The following is a 9,758-nucleotide window of genomic DNA, read 5'->3' as shown; positions in this document are numbered from 1 at the left end:
TTTAACTTTTGAAACAACAAATTTTCCAGAGGTCTAGATTTAAGAAGTTTGATACCATGCACCAACAAGCAGCAAAGCATAAAATGTAATTCCAGAGAGAGGTAACAATGGGCTGTTTATTACACTTGTCCCTAAAGTTTTATAATGAAGTGTTGGCTTAACAACTTTGGGAACTTTTACTTAGTTTTAACTGGTTGGTTTATTAAGTTGAGTGTTTAAACGTTACAACCACTAATTTTAGTCTTGATGAGGGGTAATTTTTTATATTATCATTGGGGATGTACGTCAATTTATCGGCCATTGTCTTTTCCCTTTAGATCCCTAACATAAATCTATTAGAATATCAAGAAATAAAAAAAATCTGAACCTGATATAATAGACTCATTAATGTTTAAAACGTACATATGTAATTAGAGAGCAGCTTTATACATTAAACTAAACAAATATATGAAATATCTTATTTTATTTTATCAAAAATCATTTATAATTTCGGAATAAATAATTATATGTATATGCTACTGATCTTGGAATGTTTTTTTCTTGTTTACGAGTTTTTACTTAAACTGTTTTTAACCTATTTTTAAAACGTATATAAAAAATATACTATGACACCAGTAGAATCAGACTGCAGAGCCTAAATTTGAATTAAGTCCCCAATAAACTTTTTTGGGGGGATTTAAGTATTAATTTTTACTGTTGCCGTGATCATTTTGATCACAGCAAAAGGTCTTTTTTTATTTGGGTAAAATTCGTAGCTTCTAGAGTGTTTTGCTTCATAAATATTGTATTCTGGTATAGAGTAAAATTAGGCCTTATGATTTTACTATAAAAATTCACTAAAAAGTTAATTCTTTATAATATATCAATGAATTAACATTAACATGTTTGTGTTCTCTCTCTTATTTTAAAAAACATAAAAAAGGCTGTAAAGGGTTAAATGACAACAAATGTTTATGCAATACAACAAATTTATTTTTGTCACATATACAAATGTGTTATAAAATAAGATTATTCAAACTAATTTTTTAAAATAATTTTAAAAAGTATGTATCTTTTATGTGTATGGTTTTCATTCTTTTCATTTTAATTAAATAAAAATTATTTAACTACATTGGAAATAAGTCACTTTTTGAAAACACTCTTTTTTTGAATTGTAAGAATTGAAATGGAACAATACTTCTTATTGGTTAGATTTCAGAATTATTTGTTTTATTGTAAATGTTAGATTTTTTAATGAAATTAATTGTTTCGGAAAAAAAATTGTTTCCAATGAACAGAGTAATGTTTTTTTATTGTATCAATATAAAGTTAATTATACAAAAATGTTCTGTAAGCCACAATATTACCCGAAGTAAAAAAAAGAGCTTTTGCTTCGGTCAAAATGATTACAGCAACACTAAAAATTAATTTTTAAATCCCCCAAAAAAAGTTTATTGGGGACTTAATTCAAATTTGGGCTCTGCAGTCTGATTCTATAGGTGTCCTAGTATATTTTTGACCCCCCATTCAAAAATAGGTTAAAAACAGTTTAAGCGGAGCGAGTAAGGGCATCGTAAAATAAGGTTGAAGGATTGTCCATTCAGAGATTCAAATATCATTTGGTAGATTCTCTCCCTTTACCCAGCAGCGAGGAGGTCAGCTGGGTGTTCATTGCAACATCATTGTTCCTGAAAAAAAAACAATACTTAATCAAAGAGTATATTGCATAATTTACTTTTTTTGTCGTTTATGTAGGAAATAATTTCTCATTTGATAAGTAGGTACTAAGTAGTAAAGAAAAACATGTCCAATAAGTTATTAAGTGCTAGCGGCTTTGCTTATGTAAGCCTTAAAGAAAAAAGGGGACTGTTCTCCAACAATTAAAAACAAACTTTATGACCTTTCAAAATAGCCTAAAAAAAATTCATCTCGTTCTTGCATTGTTCCTTTTTGTTAGTTTTTAGGATATTAAACATGCATTTCAACATTTTTGCATCTTAACTACAGTGTGTTTTTTATGAGAACTTTTTTGAAAGCAATTTTATTCCACTTATAGTTGTAACTTGTAAGAATTTAATGATTAATAGCTTATTTTCTTCGTTTTTGGAGGCAATTAATAAAAATTAAAAAAATATTTCAGTTTTTCATTTTATAGGATTGCCTTAAAAAACGAAGAAAATAAGCCATTAATCATTAAATTCTGATAACTATAAGTGGGGTAAAATTGCTTTCAAAAAAGTTCTCATAAAAAACACACTGTATAACCTCTTTCTGTCCTAAATAACTTAAACTGTGTAGAGACTGTAATATTACGACCTAAAACAAGAGTTAGAGTTTTATCATTGAAGGAAAAGCTGCATATATTTACCTTTATATATAGGATGTAGTGTGCAAGAGAAATTCTTCGTAGTTTTATTCCGTTGGTAAAAGGTGTTGTTGTTGTGTCGGTCTCCTTACCATTACCTTAAAATTTATAAAAAATCATAAATAACCGTCCTTATAATAACAGGATGTATGTCTGTCTCTGTGTACTGAATATTCTTATAGGTCTAGGTCAGGTTTTATCTTTTTTTAGAAAGAGTACCACTACCACTCTATTATCGCTCCCAGAAAAAAAAACCAACTCCCACCCCCACTTACAAAAAATCCTTTAAATTTTGTTTTTACTTCTTTCAAAATTAAAAGTATCTTGGCAATTTTTACGCAAAAAATTAAGCTTAAGAGTATAATTTTCAATCGCCAAATAAAGTAATTGAATCTCGAAAAATCTGTTGATGTTTAACCTTTTTTTTTAGGTTTCTGTTAGATATGGTTAAGTGCACGTAAGCTCCATGTGTATGAAAGAATTAGCGACAAAAATATCTTAAAACAAGGATGATAACATCCATAAAAGCGAAGCTCTGAAATGGTAGGACAAATGAACATTAACTCTTGTAGAGGGTCAGAACCAGTATATTTAAAGTATAAAAGTCGAAAAAATTAAGTCTGTTAAAAACTGCTGAAATACAGGATAATGTTTAAGGACACACTTACATTTTTAAGACTTGATTATAGAGCTGCTTTGCTTCTATTATTGAACTTTGGTGTCCTAGGAATCAGTATTCAAAAAATCACATCAATCGGATATTAATAACACACACAAAGGGGGGAGGCGGAAGTAACACTTTATGAAACCAAAACTAAAAGTCAAAGCAACTCAACTAAATAAAGAGTTACAGCTCTCAGATTTGACATGGCAGTTGCTTTAAAGAGGTATTATATGGAACTGTGAAGAAACGGCGGAGGAACCGCCGCTCAGGCCGAAAAACGCCGTTTCCCGCCGAATTTTTTTTCGGCTTTTCTCGTCAAATGCAAATATAAGAAATGACAGGAAGGTGGAAGGCTGCTAATGCAGGAGAAGAGAACTGTGGTTTTACTAGAAGTATTAGGCCGGTAAATATATTTGCACTTGACACATGCAATTTTAATATTGACATGTTTGAACTATTTCAAGTGTCAAGTGAAAATATAAGGGAAATTTTTAGGAAAAAAATATCTCAGATGATTCAAAATTATCTAATTTGACGAGAAAAGGCACAAATAAATTTCGGCGGGAAACGGCGGTTTTCGGCGTGAGCGGCGATCCACCGCCGTTTCTTCACAGTTACATATTGTACCTCTATAAAGTAACTGCCATGTCAAATCTCAGAGCTGTAACTCTTTATTTAGTTGAGTTCCTTTGACTTTTAGTTTCGGTTTCAAAAAGTGTTACTTCCGCCCCCTCCATTTGTTGTTAAGAAAGTTGAAAATCGACATGTTTAAAATAAACTTACGGACATTCTGGTATTGATTTTAGATTTGCTAGGCTTTCTAAATTGTACCCAACTACTATAAGATTCACCCTGCAAAGTTTGTATTTAATAGGACAATTCTAACATGCCTAAAGACCGACCCTTATTATAGAAACTTTGCTTTTAATAAAATAAAAACCAGATGCGCAATACTATTAATCACACTGTTATCCTTTAATATAAATTAGTAATTTTTTTTTGTCTAAAGCTTAATTTCTCGGAAATTAGAAGGTCTTAGTTAAAGATCTCAGAAATAGCTGTTCCAAATTGATTTTTCTTTTCAGGGAAGCTGTATAAATTTCTTGGAATAGTTAAGCTAGTTTCTGACCTTGCCCAGGGCTAGAGGTTAGAAGTGAAATATGTCTTGGGTAGGTTTTAGACTATTATTCTCGTCAAGAGGCTAGGAGTAAAGCAACTACTAATATTATAAATCCCTTTCTATAAATATTATGGATAAAATCTATTTGTTAAACCCGCAACCGTAGCTTAAAACATTATGCATCGGGGAGGTGAAAGGTACGAATCTCGGCTTAACACCACATTAAAACTAAATACGTTAAAAATGGTTCCTACTACAGCTATGTCTGTTGCGCAATATTAATAGTTAGAGTAGGGGAAATGCCTTTGCCCAAAACAGGCACAACTCACTACCTGACACATTTAGGACTTTTAGACAGAGGTCCTGCAACCAAAGTGTTGCTTGTCTATTGGATATAACCCCCAAGAGGTAAAAAATCCAGAATTACCATGGGAGTGTCCCTTTACGGGTTGTAAAAGGGGGAGCCAGGAGGGGGGGGGGTAAAACCTAAATTTTAACGTTTCTTGTTTTTTTTCTAACCTAATATGTTTAACAAATGAAAGCTAAGGTCATATCACTTACCCTCGTTCTTTTGTCACCTTTCCATTTTTGAATTTTTCATTAGCATTGGCTTTAGAAAGTAATGTTTAACTTGTGATTTTTATTATGCATTAAAAGATAAAAAAGTAAAACCTGATTTGCATTTTGTTAGTAGAAACATCGTTTTAATCAATCTGCCGTCACTTTCTTCTCATCTTTAGTAAATTTGCAGCTCATCTTTATTAAATATCTGAAAGATTCAAATCAACTTTAAAGTATATTGAAACGAAACAGGGGATATATTACCTGAGATAGAATATTTTGCCGCATCCATTACACCATATTTGTGAAGAAAGTTGTGTGTGGCATATTTCAGGCCTTATTTTAAACAATTAATTTACCAAAGCAATAAAAACATTAACGTTAAGTAAGCTAGGACATTTCCCCTTTCTACAATTTATGTATTTATTTATAAAGGAAGCAAATGATATTGTCTTTAACGTTTATAATTAGTAATTATTATCCCAATATGTGTCACTTTATTTTAAGAGCTTATGCTTGCGCAAAAATATACACACACAAAAAAACGCAACGTAAACTTTTTATCCCCATCTAACCCCTACTCCCCACCTCGCTTGATTTTTGATAACTTTTAGCAAACGTTGATATTGTAATATCTGAACAAAATCACAAATAAAATAATTATAATATAATGCATTAAAATAGTATAAGTATTGTAACATTTTAACATTTTTATTTAAATTCGAAAAAGATATTTGTTATTGTGTCCGCCATTTTTATTAGGTTGGTTAGACTAATCTAATTATCAGCTGGAACTTATCCTAAAAAATTTATAGACGTTTCTTTAACATTGGAAAAATTTTTAAAATTTATATAAAACCAAAAATATTCAATTTTCATTTCAATAATTTGTTATATTAAAAGTATTTTAAGATTGCAGGTATCATTTTTTAATTTTCAAGAAAAATCAAATATTATTGAAATTATTTTTTTTTGGATCATGAGGACGTCAGTCTAAATTTTGTAAAGTCTGACCTCCAGCTGTTTTTCTCAGGGAAAAAGGAACATTAAATAATTTATTTTTAAAGTAAATATTCAAAAGTACGACTGAAAAAAGGTTGACCTCAAAAAAGGTTGACTGAAAATTTCTATCGGTCGACTGTTTAGCTTTTGTGAACTGGGCTTAAACCTTCCAGCTTTTTAAAAACAATGAAAGAAAAGGTTAATTGGGCTTTCAAGGCAAAAGAAATCTTATCATTAGTTTACCCTGAGTTAGGTTAATTAAATTTGGCTAAAGGGATGTGTTGAGCCTGCAGGGGTTAGCCCAGTATGGTTTAACAAAAATCCTAATTGAATTGCCATGAACTTCTAAATTAAAAACTAAATCTTTGTATATTTACAGCCCTCTGTTGAGAGAAATTGAGTTTTTTGTAGACAAAACACATATATTTTTATCTATTGAAGTTGAATCCTAATAACAAAATTATGAAAAATAATATTTTTATTTTAACCTAAAGTTGAATGAAATGTTGTATAAAGTTTTCATTAATTTATTAACAATAGATTGGTAGCTTGTCTCCACCCATAAATTAAACATTTTGTTTGTCAAGTCAATACCTTACAACAATGCTTATGAGTTTTTCAAAAAACATGTGACCTTAATGTCATCAAACTTTAAGCCACGTGAAAGACTATTTGACTTATGAAACCTTTTAATTTTATGACACAATCCTTTTACAAAACTTTTCTGTAACAAGTATATTAGTTGATTTGTTTACTTAATTCTAATTAAATAAATTTTGTAGATAAATAATATTAAAAGTTCCTTTCTTAAGATCATTTAAGCTCTGTAATGAAATTGACAATTATCTAAATTTTGCTTTTTTTATCATGCCCTTTTTTAATAATGTGAAAACTATGTATGATTTATACTTGTCTCAAATATATATGAATTTATTTTTAACTTAAAGGACGCCTGCAAGAAATAACACACTTTAACTGCTGAAAGACTGCCACAAGAAGACCCAATACCCCAAATTTAAAGCCTTCAGCTTCAATAACAGAAAAGTTCTAGGCATTTCAAAATAGCATTTAATGTACAATGGAATTGTTGAAAGATTTCCAATGCTCATAAAAGAAAAAAACAATATTAAATTACGTCACCTAGACACAAAATTATAACCTTATCTTTGTCAGAAACTTAGATTGCATGTAACTAATTATATTTTTACAATAAAAACACCACATTTCATTGTCAAAATCTATGAAAAAAATTCGATTTAAATTGCGTTTTTGAACGAAAATCATAGCGGAAACAAAGGGGTAAACTAATACAAGCTTAGCTGTGATTGGTTGTTAAGCTGATTCAGCCTTCTAATTGGCTACAGTACATTCGGTACAACGCAAGTAAAACTTAATTTTTTTTAATGATTTTGACTATAAAAATGGGTATTTTTATTGTAAAAATATAATTAGTTACTGGAAACCTAAATTTTTGACAAAAATAAGCTTATAATTTTGTTTCTAGGATACGTAGTTTAATTTCAAAGTTTTCAACATGAGCATTGCAATTCTTTCAAAATTTTCATTGTACATAAAATGTCATTTTAAAATGCCTAGAACTTTTTTGTTATAGAAGCTGAAGGCTTCAAATTTGGGGTATTTGGTCTACTTGTGGCAGTCTTTCAGCAGTTAAAGCGTGGTATTTCTTGCAGGCTTCCTTTAATAATGATATCATCCTTGTTACTAAGTTCCCTATTCAAAAATAAATGTATAAGTATAGAGATATATTCCAAACAAATGGCAAAGACCCTTATTCTATCAGACAAAACTCAATTTTTAAATTTTGCTTTCTCAATTCATCTTTAGCAAGGGACAATTTAAGAACAAGTACATTATCTGACCAAATTTTTATGAAATTTAACTATTATTTTTAATAACTCAAAACTATACTAACTTAATCAATTGATTGTGATAAATAAGGCATTTTCCAGATTAGTGTGAAAACTTTTGTGTAAACTTTGTCTGTTGTTCTCTTGTAAACACCAGACAATGTTATCATTCTATCAGCTGAACCTGGTCAAAGACCTAATACAGCATGTAAGGAAAGTTACATTTAGCTCACAACCCTCTATTCCTTTACTTTAATATCTAAATGGGTATGTGACCTCTCCCAACCCCCCTTTCTCCTTCCCAGCCAACTTATTGGGATCTTAATTAAAATAAATAAAGTTTTCAACCAAAAAAGTGAAAATAGTTGGGGACATTAAAAAACTTTCATATTATTTACAAAATAGGCACAGCTTATGGTTCAAGTACGAGACTCAGATTGTAACATCAAGTTCTTGCATTTCTAATTTAACTAATGCCTTTAATTTTCACTAACTGGTTATATAAGAAGTATTCTTATGCTGGACCTAGAAACAAAGTCTTATATCCAAATTACCTGGCAGGGTATCCTGATCTCATTATTGGAAACCAATGATACTAATTGTGAAATTTATGTTTAACAACAAAAATGGGGTATGGTCCCTTTAGTGGCAATGTGGAGATATTTCAAATATGTTTCACATTTCTTCTTTCTTCAAGTGCTTTGCATAAGTCACTAAACAAATCTTTCTTCCTATTTTTACAGTAGCTTTCTCCTAATTCTAGCCCCTACTGAGGGCTCTAACTCTGCGGGGCCAATTGCCAAACCCTGCGGGGCTATTACCTAACCTAAAATAACCTATCAAAAGCCATTTTAAAAATACGACGAATCGCCCCTTAAGCGGCATTGGCTCAAAATGGACTATTCCCAAAAAATGTAAAACCAATGTTATGATTATATCAAGTTAAAAATGTTTCAGTAACCCAACATTTAGTTAAACAAATTTTGAAGTGTTAGTTCTTAATTAAAGTTAACTTTTACAAAAAAAAAACCATATAGGGTTGTGAAGAATTTAACTTTCTCATTATTACATAATTTTAGATTTAGAAAAAATGATGAATCTTTAAATAGAAATACTGCCACCAATAGACCTTATTTATAATATTTACACAAATATTTTTTAATCCTATCCAGATTTTGATACGATTGATAACTTCTGAACTGATATGGTTCTCCTAAACTGTGAGTAGAGTATGTTTCAGGGTGTGTGTAGAGGCCTACATCCTGAAGAGATACTAAGATCCCTATATGGAGTCATCATCATCAATTTACTTCAGATGGAAGGTCCTAGGACAATCGCAGGAGTCCAAAACGTCAGAGTGGACAAACATAGGAGTAGAAACCTATTTTAAACTATCTTAGGGGTTTTTTAATGCCTAACACCTGCAGTGGGCTTATTTGTATATTCATATCTTAACCTATCCTAACCTGTATAGAAATACCTAAAAAAAATTAATATTTTAACACTTCTGTGTTTGTCCACTCCAATGTTTGGTCTCCTGTGTTTGTCCTGGAACCTGATGGAAGGGTGATGGAAATAGTCTTAGAAGCCCCTTCCTTTTAGCTGATTAAATAGACAGTAATAATATCTTGTTGGAGTTTATTTAGATTTATAATTTCAAAGTTGTTAAAATATTCTGCCATAACACTAATACTATACCAAGGTACGTATGTAACTATAAACATTTATGTCTCTATGTAAAATACTTACATATAATCTAAGGCCTACCTAGCAAATATTACATTAAGCCTTCAGACTTTTAGGAGTAAGGTTAATCAACACTCACATTTAATAGTTACAAAGAAAAGTGTATAAACATACAACTAACAAATTTCCCAGTTTGAGAGGTCTGTCACTGAAAAAGCTGACACCAACCTCTAGGTTCATTCTCCTAATTTCAATTCAGCTTTTGAAGTTTAGCAATGGATCTTCTTAAAATCCTCAAATGTCTTGTCTTTATCTTTTCTTTTGTCATGTTTTGTTATCAACTGCACACAGCCACTGTAAACTTGATGGACCCTCCAACAGTATTGTCACAGCATGAAAGACATATCAATGATGATGACTTGCCCCTTATCACAGTATGTCCTACCAATCAGATTAATATCACAAGACTTAAAAAACTAGGATATAAGTTACATCATGGTTATGATGACATGC

General features: G+C 30.5%; 1 long non-coding RNA gene across 1 annotated transcript; it reads right to left on the bottom strand.

Annotated features, from left to right (window-relative positions):
- Positions 1–1,536: 1,536 nt before the first annotated feature.
- On the bottom strand, positions 1,537–5,505 carry LOC145307079 (uncharacterized). The gene is made up of 3 exons (XR_013875290.1): positions 4,801–5,505; positions 2,348–2,442; positions 1,537–1,667 (listed from the first exon to the last, which is right to left on the bottom strand). It is a non-coding gene; the product is annotated as an uncharacterized LOC145307079 (long non-coding RNA).
- Positions 5,506–9,758: the final 4,253 nt, after the last annotated feature.

Source organism: Acartia tonsa, chromosome 15 (assembly GCF_053477335.1).
Source record: "Acartia tonsa isolate MP-2025a chromosome 15, ASM5347733v1, whole genome shotgun sequence".
In the NCBI taxonomy this organism is placed as follows: Eukaryota; Metazoa; Arthropoda; class Copepoda; order Calanoida; family Acartiidae; genus Acartia; species Acartia tonsa.
The sequence above is the reverse complement of the archived record's forward strand: the minus strand, read 5'-3'. Positions and strand labels throughout refer to the sequence as shown.